Source organism: Macrobrachium rosenbergii, chromosome 42 (assembly GCF_040412425.1).
Source record: "Macrobrachium rosenbergii isolate ZJJX-2024 chromosome 42, ASM4041242v1, whole genome shotgun sequence".
In the NCBI taxonomy this organism is placed as follows: Eukaryota; Metazoa; Arthropoda; class Malacostraca; order Decapoda; family Palaemonidae; genus Macrobrachium; species Macrobrachium rosenbergii.
This window is the reverse complement of record NC_089782.1, coordinates 16,173,176-16,187,767: the sequence shown is the minus strand read 5'-3', so window position 1 is coordinate 16,187,767 and position 14,592 is coordinate 16,173,176. Positions and strand designations below refer to the sequence as shown.

At 44.3% G+C, this 14,592-nt stretch overlaps 1 protein-coding gene across 1 annotated transcript in view; it reads left to right on the top strand.

The window, feature by feature from the left end:
• LOC136827986 (uncharacterized) overlaps positions 1-14,592 on the top strand; it is a 168,548-nt gene that overhangs the window by 24,647 nt on the left and 129,309 nt on the right. The window lies entirely within an intron of this gene.

The following is a 14,592-nucleotide window of genomic DNA, read 5'->3' as shown; positions in this document are numbered from 1 at the left end:
TGGTTAGTTCAGGCACATGCACACACACAAATTAATTGCTGAGGATATGGTGTGAAAGTGTCAACAAGATCCTAACCCTTCCCACTGGACTTTGGAAAGAGAAAAACAATCTTTGCTAAGAATAGCAGTGCAAAACAATAAACCTTAAACTCTGGGGAGAGCTCATTCCCAAGGCAAATTCCTCATACACTTTCTGGGAGACTTCACTCCAAATTCTTCACAATCACTTTGGGCCTCCCTTGCCACCAGTCTCACCCTCCATCACTTTTCTCCATTCTTCTCCTTTTCTGAAGCCAAGTCAAAGGAAATCCTTGATCCTTTCAATGTATAGCAGCCCTCAAATTCTTTTAGTGCAACTGTGGGATTTTCTCCCAGTTCCCATAAGATCCCAGCACTCCATTTCTTTTATTTCCTGGGTATCTCTGTCTTGCTATACAACCACTTAAGCTCCTTTTTATGTGTCCTAAGTGGCTGACAGTGCCCAGTACTTGGCTTGACAGCCTAAATTTCATAAAGCAATCATTCCTTGAATGCCTGAACTAGTTCCTTCTTGGCACTTGCACTCCCTGAATTTAAACTGCTAAAGAAGCAAAAATCACAAGGTTCAGTTTTATTCTATGAAATAAGATAATAATTTTCGATAACATGCATTAAACATTTGAAGAAAACATTTTGTTCCTACACAAATGAAAACCATTGTTTTTTTACATAGGGAACGGCCGGTTAAGTTTCAGACAGGGTCATTAAATACTGAGGTAGAGGGGAAGCCTCGGTCACTTTTTGGTCTGCACTCCACTTTGCTTTCGGCCGCCTTCAAGTGAAGATGTGCTTCACTCTGCCCAACTGCCATTTGCATTCATGCTTTTTCCTGTTGATTGTGTTGTTTTTGATATAGTGTGTGAGATGATTAATTATGCAAACCCTTCTATCACAAAAGCCACCTTTAGAGAGGAAACCACTAAGACCTTTGGCACTGCCCAAGGAAGGACAGGCCCTGTAAACTGTTCCTCTCTATTATGGTAGATCCTCATACCTTGTTTGTATTATGCTGTAGGCATGGCTGTAACTAATCAAGCCTTTGTTCAGTGTTGGGTCTGGCCTTCTGAACAGTGAGTGAAGTTTGCTAGGAAGAAGAGGAGGAGAGAAGAAAGTTTCTCCGGTGTACTGTACATACATGTGTAACGCATGATCTCACACAACCTGCGACCACCACATTTTCACCCATAAAAAATTGATGGTAGATGCCACCAATTCCTTGCAAAAACAATAACTATTGTTTTTAACCAGTTTCCAGCAGGCGCTAGAAGATTTTATCCTAATGTTAAGACCGCAGGTTTGTTAGCTATGGAAAATACAAATTAATTTAAAAATGTATCGCGTGTATCATGCAAGTTCCTGTTTTGAGAGACCAAATTACTATAGACTAACCTCTCTTCCTCCATTGCTTTATCCTATCTTCTAATTAAATAAGTTAAAGTAAAAGAGAATGATAAAAGAATAGTTACTAATGTTATATGGGTTGCAAAAACATGTACAGCCATAAACAACCGAACGAGAAACAGCCATTTCATTATGAACGACCTAATCGAATAGCAACAGCTGTTTTGCTTGCATCTCAACCATCGTATGAAAGTAAACAATTGCCATCAATATGTTACAAATAACGTTAAGTAGAATGTGAGTGATATATTTTTCCATTAAAACGTAAACCCCCAATATTCGTGGGGGATAAGTACCATAGCCCCCTGCAAAAAGCTAAAATCCGCGAATACTCAACACCCCTGAAAAACACATTTAACTGCATATTTAAACAGGTCAGACACTAAAGACTACTTGTAAAAACGTTTATAACTGCCAATTTAATGGTTCAAACACCAAATGTATACCTTAAACCATCATCTGACACCAATTATACCTTAAACTATCATCCTAAAACACTTAAATATCATTTCAAGGTCATATTAAAACATTACCCTTGAAAATATATTATGGTTCACAGCTAATTGTGAAAGCTAAACTCAAGTCCCCCTACATTTAAACAGAGCCATTTTCTCTCGTAGAGTATTGAGTCTGTCCCATTTTCTTTTTACAGAACAGGGGAAATACTTGGAAAAACACTAGGACTTCCCAAGTTTAGTATGTACTGCAATACATTTAAAAAAAATACATTTTGATATGCTGTGTTCACTTTAATATTTATATCAGAAAATTAGGGTATTATTTCACTTATGGACATTAATTGCTTTCAACATAAAATATAGCTGTTGTATTATGATGTGATTTGAATGATTTTGAGGTTTATTTCCATCGCAAATGAATACTTATCCTTCCCGGCAAATGATATACTGTATACAAAATTAATAAAATTACGACTTGTCAGAATACTGCACCCCCTCTCCCATAGCTAATGCGGCAAAACTGTAAATCAGTAAACACAGTTTTGCCGTATTAGCTATGGAGAAGGGGTGCAGTATTCTGACAAGTCGTAATTTTATTAATTTTGTATACAGTATATCATTTGCCGGGAAGGATAAGTATTCATTTGCGATGGAAATAAACCTCAAAATCATTCAAATCACATCATAATACAACAGAAAAACCTATATTTTATGTTGAAAGCAATTAATGTCCATAAGTGAAATAATACCAAAATTAGTAAATCATGTTTTTTTATCATAAAAAAATGTATTTAGTCACGAAAATAACATCAAAATACACCACATTCAATCAGAGCCATTTTCTCTGAGTATTGAGGCTGTCCCATTTTCTTTTTACAGAACAGGGGAAACACTAGAATTTACAAATTCAGTATAGTATGTACTTAAATACAAAAAATATATATATATTTTATGATATGCTGTGTTTACTTTAATATTCATATCTGAAAATTATTGTAGAAAATGTAATTAGTCATGAAAATAGCATCAAAATACACTAATTAGTGAATATTCTAGATGAATTTTTCACAGATAATTTGGTGCTAAGTTCCAAAGAAAAATCTGCAGATTGCAAGATCACAGAAAGGGGGTGTTGACTGTACTCGTGTTCATTAGGGAGGAAAGATCAGCAAGTAAATATACTGGTAAGTTTAAGCTTCAAGTTACAGCTGAGAAAACATGCAGTGTTCAAGCTGCTAATGACTAAATTATCGTGCATCGGTAACATGGATGAATCACCTCAAAACTTATATGTGCCATCAAACTAAACCATAAATAAATTTGAAGAGAAAAGTATTTTAATCAGAAGTACTGGCCATGAAGAACATTTTACTGTTTTAACGTGTATGGCAGATGGGACAAAACTTTCCCCCTTGGTTATCTTTAAATGGAAATTGAATTGATGCATCGTTGTCCACATTCATGGAAACCTAAACAATGCAAATGGCACATGGTCACTGTTTGTATTTTATAATGCAATAGTAATATGAGAATACATACTCTATTATTGGATACAGTAAAGTATAATTTGAAAAGATCCATGGAAAAGATCATATTTGTTTTTATTTTATAATACGATACTATGTGAATGTTACATACACATAACTTCCTCGACTTGGGACCACCTTGGCATGGTGAAGGGGGGCCCTGGAACCCCAGGAATTTGTTCCTGGGTTTTGAGGCCAAGAGTCATATAGATCATCATATATTTCTTTGGATTAATTTTTGTGGAATTTTTCCACTTTTGCTAAAATTTATTGTACCTGATAAATAGGAAAAGATAGCATAGCTGAGGTTGGGTTTACATCCGAAGCTAAATAGTGGGAACTGTGGTAGGACCATCAACTGCCCAATAATGTTTGGACGTAACAGATATCACATTGATAGCTCAAAGGCGGAACTATTCTTTAGGGTTGGACCACAGGTTCCCGGGGTTGTCTGGTTCTGGGGATAGGACTCTCGGCATTCTATCCGGTTTGCCCATAATATGATTAGGGTGGGGATGATTGTATTCTTGTAATACTCTCGATCCTAGCAAGCAGGTTTGGCTTACACTTAAGCCACTCTAATCGTGCTGTGCCATCCCCTGTGGGAGGGTAGGGGGCGGACATTTGGGAGTCGGTTCTCACTTGTGCCATTGGTGGAAGAATAAACTCCATGAAAGGCCAATGATATCTTTTTAAGATTTTCAAATTATATTTATATATATATATATATAATATATATATATATATATATATATATAATATATATATATATATATATATATATATACTTTAATCTTTATGACAAGTAAAAATAAAGATTCAAGTACCCCTGGGCACAGTTGACAACTGCCAAAACCTCCTCTGACATCTTTTTCGTAGAAAAATCTACAAAAAATATTAGTACAATTACACTGGAAGCCTTTGCTCCCGCAGAACAAACCAAAAAAAAGTAAATATCGCCTTTACCCAACCTTGACTCGCTTCGACTCTTGTGAGAGAGGTGCGAAATAATGAGCAGGAAGACAAGTACTGCCACTTTATTGATGAAGCGACCCGCTTATAAAGCGGTGTGCAGATGTCTGTGTATAACGCAGAGACCACTGGTACAAAGATTTACAGGTGACCTGAGGTCAAACTATTTCTCTACAAAAACAGGACGGGTACTTACAGAAAACGTAATGATTAACAATGTCTGGTCTGTTACAAAAATACTCTGTTACACATACATAATGCATGGTCACTTGAACAGACAAAATATACAATTCACAATAATGATAATAAATTGTGTTCGGCCGGCCCTAGGTCAAATGTGAAGGCATCGCAGAAAACAGGATGTTCATTACAGAGAATGCATTGAGCGGGGACTTTACAATACCCCCCCCCCTGCTTTCTGGATGTCAGCTGGAGGGGGTGGTCGCCTTCCCCGGCGCCCTCTGGAGTCATGGTGTGGGGTGCCTCCCTGTCTGATTTCAGGGTTTTCCAGGGACGCCCATGACGTTTTCCTGCATATGGGGCTGGCTGGGGGGGTTGCTATATCCTGCGGGAAGCTTTGGGAACCGCCCCCAACGTCCTCCCCAGGAATGCAGGCTTGAGGCGGTCTATTGATATCCAGTCTTCCCTTCCGTGAATGGCCACCCAGTGCCTTTTTGTCCATTTCTAGCACAAGGAAAGGTCCTCTGTAGGGCCTGGTTAAGGGTGGCCGCACAGCATCATCCCTGACGAAGACGTGGGTGGCGGAGGACAGACTGGGAGACATGAAGGGGCCGACGTCCTGTCGGTGTATGTCCTCTGGCAGGGGGGGAACTTCGCAACCCTGTCACGGGCCTCTGCGTTCCTATGTCGTCCCTGTCTTCTGCGACGAGTTCCCCTGGGACTACCAGGGTCTCCCCGTAGACTTTTTCTGCTGAGGAGGGGTCACCATTGGCTCTGGGGCCGGTCCTCAATCCGAGGAAGACCCAGGGCAGCTGGTACTTCAAATTCTTGGAGGTGCAACGAGCCATGAGGGACGCCTTCAGGGACCTGTGGAACCTTTTCACCATTCCGTTTCCTGCGGGGTTGTAGGCGGTGGTGCTGTGATGAGTGGTCCCCAGCAGGTGTGCCAGGGTGGTCCACAGCTCGGATAGGAAAGCGGAACCTCTGTCGTTATGTGGTCCGGGACACCGAACCAGCTGATCCAGCTGGAGAGGAGGGCTTCTGCGCACGCACTGGAGATGGCTTCTTCCAGGGGCATAGCTTCGGGCCACCTGTTGGAGCGGTCGACGACTGTTAGAATGTATCTTGCTCCTCTTGATGGGGGAAGAGGACCCACCACGTCGACGTGGATGTGCCCAAAACGTCTCTTTGGCTGGGGAAACTCACCCACCCCAGACTGTGTGTGCTGCCCTACTTTGCTGGCCTGACACTGCATGCATTGCCTTGCCCAGGCCATCGCATTCTTCTGTATGCCGTGCCAGACAAACTTCTCCGTCAGTAGCCTGGCCGTCGTCCTTCCGGAGGGGTGGGATATGCCGTGGATGACATCAAAGACCAGCCGACGGCAGGGGGCGGGGGCAGCTAGTGCTCACGATGCTCAGCAGTGTTGACCCTCCAGGGCCGAGGGGCACGTCCTCCCACTTCAGCGGTAGGCTGGAGTCTCTGGGTCGGCGGCCTGTTCGCGGGCGAGGTCCTCGTAGTCAATCCCGAGCTGCACTGCGTCGATCTTGATCCTTGAGAGGGCGTCATCTACTAGGTTCTTCTTGCCGGTGAACTCCGCGAGGTGCCACTGCTGCCTGGAGGACCATGCATCCCCCAGTTTCATGAAGGCGTGGACCAGCATCTGGTGGTCAGTCCAAATCGTGAAGGGCGTACCCTCCATGAGGAACTTGAAGTGACGTACCGCCTGGTATACTGCAAAGAGTTCCCTGTCGAAGGTGCTATAGCGGGACTCAATGAGGCTGAGCTTTCTGCTGAAGAAGGCGGTGGGCTGAGGGGTCCCTCTGATGACTTGTTCCAGGACGGCTCCACAGGTGACGTTGCTGGTGTCCGTTGTCAGCTGGAGGGGAGCGCTGGGGTCCTGGTGGGCCAAAAATGTTCCCTTGACGAGGGCGGCCTGTGTCAGGGAGAAGGCCTTCTGCTGGTCAGGGCCCCACACTAAGGTCTTCAGACGACCCTTGAGGACCTCCGTCCGGGGGGCCATGGTGTGCGCGATCCCCGGGATGAATCTCCTGTAGTAGTTGACCATTCCGAGGAATTCTTGTACAGTACAGCCCTGATGGAGGTAGGGGTGGGGAACTTCTCGACAGCCTCAACCTTCAATGACATTGGGCGGATGCCCCCCGGGGATATCTCGTGGCCCAGGAATTCCACCTTCTCGACGTCGAAGGTGCACTTGTCAAACCTGAGGCCACTCTCCTGCGGGCACTGCAGGACCTTCCGGATGTGCCGCAGAAGTCCATGTCCCCCAGGATGCTGTCCATCAGCCTCTGGAAGGTCTCGCCCGCGTTCCTCAGGCCGAAGGTGGAGAAGGCGAAGACGTAGGACCCGAAAGGCATGATGATAGCGGTTTTGGCGACGTCTTCTGGCGCTACTGGTACCTGAAAAATATGATTTTAAGAGATCTAACTTTGAGAATATTTTGGCCCCATGGAAGAGGCCATTAGGTCCTGCATGTTTGGTGGAGGGTAGTGGTCGGGTTCTGTAGCGAGGTTGAGCCGCCTGTAGTCGCCACAGGGCCTCTAGGTGCCATCCGCTTTCTGCGCCATGTGAAGGGGGAAGGCCCATGGGCTGGGAGCCTTCCTGCATATGCCCATCCTTTCCATCTCCGCAAAGGCCTTCTTGGCCTCCTAAAGGCGCTGTGGGGGAAGCCGTCGGAACTTTGCGTGCATCAGGGCCCTTTGTTTTGATGTGATGATATATCCCGTGTTTGGCAGGGGCACCGGGCACCTGGCGAAGCTCGAGTTTGAAGACTTCTGGGAATTCCTTCAGGAGGGAACCATCCTGGTGGGGAGCGACGGAACAGATTGTGGGCTCCCTGGGGGCCCGGCGACAAGGGCAGGGACTGGCAGAACTCTGTGTCCAGCAGGCGTTTGCAGCCGCCGTCGACTGCCAGTCCGAAGTGGGCGAGAGGAAGCCCGCACCCAGGAACGGGGTCCTAACGTCTGCGACGATGAATTTCCACCTGTATCTCCAGCCAGGGATAGAGATTGACAGGAGCTTGGTGCCGAAGGAGAGGATGGGGGGCCCGTTGGTGGTCGTCAGGCAGGCAGTCTGGTCCGGCGGACGTCTCTGGTCCTCTCTGGAAGGCGGGAACACTGACCACATGGCTCTGGTGTCGATCAACATTCTCCTGCCAGAGATGGTGTCACGGGCATAAAAGCCTACTGGTGCGGGAGCCTTGGTTGTTTCAGTTACTGTTGCCATGGCGGCCTGTGAGCATGGCCGCTGCCTCCCGTTTTTTGGAGGGAAGAAAAGGCAGGGGGCTTCGCATTTCCGGGCAGCTTTCCCGAACCTCTGGTGGTAATAGCAAAGCCCCGGCCTCCTTCTTCTGCTGGTGGGATGGCTTCCTCTGGGCAGCAACGTTGATGCCCTCCATGGTGGGGTCCTCTGGCTGGAGGCAGTTGATGGGGTGTGCGGCCATGGACACCCACTTTGCCGTCTTCGTGGAGTCCGTCAGCAGCTGGCCCACCCTGATCAGGTCCTCGACTGGCAGGGTGTATGCCTCTGTGATCTGCCCACGGACCTCTGGCAGTAGCTGCCGCAGGAAGATCTCCCTCGACAGGCTGATTTCTTTGTGCCTGCCATTGCTGTCAGTCTTTGGGAGGAGGTGGTGGTCCTGGAGGGCATGCCATATTTCCAAGAGGTTTCCCTCCTCCCAGGGGTTGAGGGCGAGGTCAAGGGCGCGGGCAGCTCTCTCGGAGACCAGCAGGGAGCAGGTCTCGACAAGAGTGGCTTTTAACTCCTGGAAGGTGGCGGGGCTCGACGTCATCATTAACCATGGGGCGATCCTCTTGTATATCTCCTCCGGAATGGCGCTGATGGCAATGTCTGCCTTCAACACCTCGTCTGTTAGGCCTGCTACCCTGAATTACCCCTCGACCCCGTAGAACCATGACACTGCATTTTGATGGGTGAATGGCGGCAGCCTTATACTGAGGGCCGCCTTTGGTTGGTCCGTCATGGGGGTCATCACGCGGGGTGCAGGTACCAGCGTGGAGGAGCGTGCGGGAGGGAGTTGCGCGAGGGAGGCATCTGCCTCCAAGAAGTTCTGGTAATTTGTATGTGGTTGGGAATGTCTGTGTCCATGCTCATTCCGCGCTCTCACTTGGAGCGTGAGGGAACACTAGCGTCAATACACACTTAGGAGCATGCCATGTGGGACCGCTTATGACATCGGTGACCTGCTGATGAGGGTCGGTAATGCCTGAACGCTTTGTTAGAGCGCCAGAGTCGCCGTTTGGGTCCGTTAATGGCTTCCGGGAACCACTCCGGCAGTCACCACTGTGAGGGAGGTGCGAAATAATGAGCGGAAAGACAGGTACTGCTAGTTTATTGATGAAGTGACCCGCTTATAAAGCGGCGTGTGGAAGTCTGCAGATATCGCAGAGACCACGGGTACAAAGATTTACAGGTGACCTGAGGTCAAACTATTTGTCTACAAAAACAGGACAGTTACATACAGGAAACATAGTGATTAACAATGAAATATACAATTCACAATAATGATGATAATTTGTGTTCGGCCGACCCTAGGTCGAATGTGAAGGCACCGCAGAAAACGGGATGCTCATTACAGAGGACTCGTTGAGCAGGGACATTACACACACTTTGGGATTGGAAGTTGGTCAAGGTTTCTAACCTTTGAAACAGAACGGAAATTTTCAACTCTAAGAGTTAGAAAATTACCTATTTTACCTATTTAAACAGACATTCAGACAGATAAAAGACTTGGCTTATTGAAGCTACAACAAAGAGTCAGTCTAAGGACTGTATGTCTATAACAACAATAGATAACAAATGTAAAAATTTAAAAAAAATGACACTATGAATAGCATTCAGGGTACTATTGTGCTTCCTGAGAACAGTGACGAACCAGTTGAAAAGAGTATTCTCTTAGACTCTTAAAAATTAATTTTTTAAAAGATAAAGAAATAAGCAAATATTAAAAATCGCAAAAATAAAATTTGAAGGTCAAGATCTACCTCAAAAAATCTTAGGCCAAAACAGAAAAATAAGACCTATGTCCCAAAGCCACTACAGTACAGTGTCAAAACTGTAGTAAATATGGGCATGGAAAGAAATATTGTCAAAACGAACTTGTATATGCATATTGTGGATCTGAAGAACATGACACACAATGGGGTTGCAGTGAACCAAAGTGTGTAAACTGTGGGCAGATTCATCATGCAAGATCCAAAGACTGTATGTATTACACATACTGTACAATACAGAATTGAAAGTGCTACAAGAAAGAACAGGGATGTCTATAAAAGAGGCTAAATTAGAACAAAGTGAGAGGAATTAAGATCCTGCTAAGAAACTTGCATGTGCCTCGATAACAAGAACTACTGTAATAATGAAACGAAAATACATACAGGTAGAAGTAACAAGACACAGCAAAATATATCTCGAGAAGAAATTTATTCTTACAGAAAACACAAAAATGGTAAGGAATCAAGAAAAAGGTACAAAGGATATGGGAAACATTTTATCAGATCCATTTGAAATGTTAATGCAATTAGGAACACAAGAAGATACTACTACAGAAGTAACAAGTGAAAGTCACGATGGACTGGAAATTAAAGATAAAAAGAGACCTTTGGAGAGAATGCCACCCAAAATTAAAAAAACCAACTATTATTAGAGCAACATCTGTTAAACAAAAGACAAACTATATAAAGAAACAAAAAAGACAAAGGATATAAAGAAAGAAAACAAAAATGAAGCTAAGAATATATCCTTATCTTCTCCTAAAATAATAGTAAAACCTATAGATGCAGATATCCAAAACACTAAGAAGTAGAAGAGAACCATATTGTAAACAACAATGATTATGTCAAGGGAGAAGATGGAGTAACATGTCAAGGGAGAAGATATTACTCCATCACCAATAATTAGTACAAGAGCAGATGACACAAGAAATGTACATGAAAACACATGTGGGATGTATTGATTGGTTTGTTGAATTGTGCAATAATGTCAAAAATATAACAAAATATGGTGTAACAAACATTATAAAAAATTTTATGAAATATACAAAAAAAGAAACCACAGATATGAGCACCCATGAAAAAGGGTGCATGTGCATTGAGTACTCAGTATATTGTAAAGAAAAACAAATGAATATCATGAGTAAGTTATTGGAAAAAATCCAAGTTGATAATACTGAAGTAAGAAAGCAAAACTCAACCACTATAACAATATTTTAAAAAGCTATATTATACAGCGGAACATAAATGGTCTACAGACCAGATAACATCTAGGAGAAATACAACGATACTAAAAGGATATGAACAATGATTTTATGTTTACAACATGTCAACAGAAAATATCAATAATAGGTAAACATATATTTAAAGGACACATACATGCATTTCATAGCTTCAATGCTTTAAGATGTTATCGTGGAAGGTTGGGAGTGAGAGCGAACTAGGTCGAGAGATTCGATGCGAGATTGCTGAAACAGTGCATAGTTTGATTCCTCAGCTCTTTGCGCGAGAAGCTCAGCAATATTGGAGATCAGGTGATCTCCGAAGCGCTATGTACTCGTATATTCGTGAGTACGTGCGTTACTTTGATCTAGATTATGCCAAAATCTGCCCTAAAAGTGAGTTTGATTGTTCATTAACGTGATAGAACTGCAGCTATAAAGTCATAACTTTGAAGTGGTTCTGTGGCGGAATTCAAAACCACAAAAAAACAGTACACAACACTCACCCTGGTCCTCGGTTGCTGGAAGATGGAGTAAGGCGTCCACGGTCGCCAACACAGCACACAGAACCACACAAACCAAACCAAAACAGAAAAACACACGACTCACGAACATACAGCAACAAGAACAACACACTAACAAGGAAAAACAACAACTCTGAATCAGCACACAAACAAACTGTTTAAGACCAAAAAAACGACTGACTAGCACTAGCTCTGACTCAAGACTGCCTCCAAAACCGAAAAATCCTCACATATATTCCACAGACAGACAGCGCCGTAAACAAACTAACGACCTCATCCCTCTTCCAACAACCAAGCACTCACTAACGACAATTTCTCTCTCTCTCTCTCTCTCTCTCTCTCTCTCTCTCTCTCTCTCTCTCTCTCTCTCTCTCTCTCTCTCAAAACGTTGGGAAATGCTAAATAAAAACAAATTTATTCATCCCTCTATAATTCTCCCCCCTTTTAGCATTTCCCAACCAATACCTTTCACACTGCATTCAAATCGCCTTACGCAACACCCATGGATGCTCACTAGCAGGTCCTCTAGATCGCATTCATGGGCACGCAATCATTCTCTCAGAATCATTCTCTCTTCTAGCAACATTCAAATCCACATCTTCTCCTCCATTCTCTCTCAGATTCACGCTATCTTCTTCACTATTCCCACTCTCAATTTCATCCACAATCTCATCGATACCCTCTAACTCGTTCCCGAATACCTCCCCCAATTCTTCAACTAACCCATCCCATTCGCTCATTGACCTTTCCAATTCTTGCAACGATTCATTCATGCTTTCAATCACTCGTATATTACTTCTACGCTCTCTTACTCTTACACTTTCGCTCACCTCCAACCGTTCACTAACCCCTACACGTTCAGTCAACTCAGTTATATCAAACCCGCATATGCTATACGTTCTATTCATACCATCCCATTCATCTGTATTACACGCTTTATCACTCATTTCCACTTTGGCACTCACACCCCTATCACACAACTTACGACCATTCAGTTTACTTACGTTCTTCCCTTTCTTACGTTTCCTACCATACTCTATCAAAACAAATTGCTTCATGCACTCGTCAGTCTTTCCAGCAAAACCTCCCTCATGCAACAACCCCTCACGTACATGCATCACATGCACCGCTTGCATCCTAGAGGATCCACCCATTTGAACCCCTTCACACTCAGTTTCCCGAATTCGCTGTCACAGTCACCCTCTTTCGTCTACATACACTTGATACATGCCCTTCCATTCCACATTCGTCACACTTCGCTCTCGGTTCTGAACACATTCTCGCATAATGCCCATTCTTACCACAGTTGCCACATATTACATTCACTCGGGTACCCCTACAACCATTAGGAATATGACCCACCTGTCCGCACCTGTAGCATTTAACCCCCCTATCTTTCGTACACTCCCTTACCAAATGTCCCGATTGCCCACACCCGAAACACGCTCCTAAAGCCCACCTACACTCATTCTTTGTATGTCCTTCCTTTCCACATCTCAAACACTTCGCTCGACTTCCACTCATCGACCTTCCCCTTTGTACACTACTATCCCTAACCCGTCCAACCCGTTGTTCCCTTACAAACCCACCATTCATCCTCCCTGGCACCTCCACATTACTTGCTCTTACACTCCTATCTATTACACTATCAGCCATTCTCATTGGGCCCCTCAACACTGCATCCCTAAAGCTTCCGAACTCTGGTACTCTCTCATCTACCCCAGCCCTTACACTTACACTTCTGCTCTCTTTTATAACCCTGTCAAGCTCATAATCTTCTACAATTTCCAAAATTTCTCCCCAAGTCAACCTTTCATTCGTCCATCTTTTCTTCTTCTTCCGCTTCAAGTTCACAAATTCTTAACTCCATCTGGCACTGTCCCTAACAACTTCCGTACTAACTCCTTACATTCATCTATCCCATCATCCCCAAACTTCTTCCTTGCCAATGTCTCCAGCCTACAAGCATACAGTGACAAGGTTTCCCAGCTTTCATTCTTGCCTCATCAAATTCATTCTTCCTCTTATACTTAACACTCGCTTTCATACGCCTTGCTTGCTCAACTAGTCTAGCTTTCACCTTGTCATACTCAACATCTCCCACACTCATAATAACCCTATACTGTACATATCAAGCAAAAACCCAGTCAAATATTCTCCTAATTCTCGTGCCCACACTCTCTTACTTTCCCCATACTTATCCTGACAAAACCTTTCATACTCCCTAAAGAAATCATGCACATCCCTACTTCCATACTCATTATACCTTCACACCGGGGTACCTCCCTCACATACATAGCCTTTCTCACTTTCTCACTTTCACTCCCACTTTCGCTACTTTCACTCTGTCCTTTCATACCCTCTTCCGAATACAAAGAGTCCACTTCCGCACTTACATTCATCTTACTCATTACACTCTTCTTCCCCCTCTTTTTATCCACTTTTATCCACTCACCTCCATCCACCTCACTATCACTACTGCCTTCACCCTCTCCCTTCTTTCCTGCCTTTCCCCACTTCCTTACCCTTCTTACCAGTTTCCTTTTCCTTTCCCTTCTTCCCTTTTCCTTCCCCTGACTTATCCTTACCTTCCCTCTGTTCCTTCCCTTGCTTATCATTCCCCTTTTCCTTACCCTGCCTCTCATTCCCTCGTTTCTTACTTCCTATTCCCATATCACTTTCATCACTCACGCTTCCATTCACTTCTTCCTCCTTTTCTTTCTCTCTTGCCCCTTCACACGTTCCAGAGAACCTGCCTCCAACAGCCCCTTCTCCAAAAACACCCTTGAATGTACCTTTCACCATTTCTTCCACACCTTTCATCATTCCCTCCAACTTTTTATCCATCCTCTCTTCTGACTCTTTCATCTCCCCTTTCATTTCTTCTTTCGCACTCCTTAGCATTCCCCCCATCTCCTCCAACTGACTCCTCAACTCCTCATTCTCACCCCTCAGCCTCTCATTCTCCTCTCTTGCCAGCCGCAACTCCTCTCTCAACCTCCCCAGTTCCTCTTCCATTCCCTCCAGTCACACTACTAGCCACTAATCTCAATTGCAGCTGCCCCACGTTGGGCGCCAAATATTATGTGGCGGAATTCAAAACCACAAAAACAGTACACAACACTCACCCTGGTCCTCGGTTGCTGGAAGATGGAGTAAAGGTCCACGGTCGCCAACACAGCTCACAGAACCACACAAACCAAACCAAAACAGAAAAACACACGACTCACGAACATACA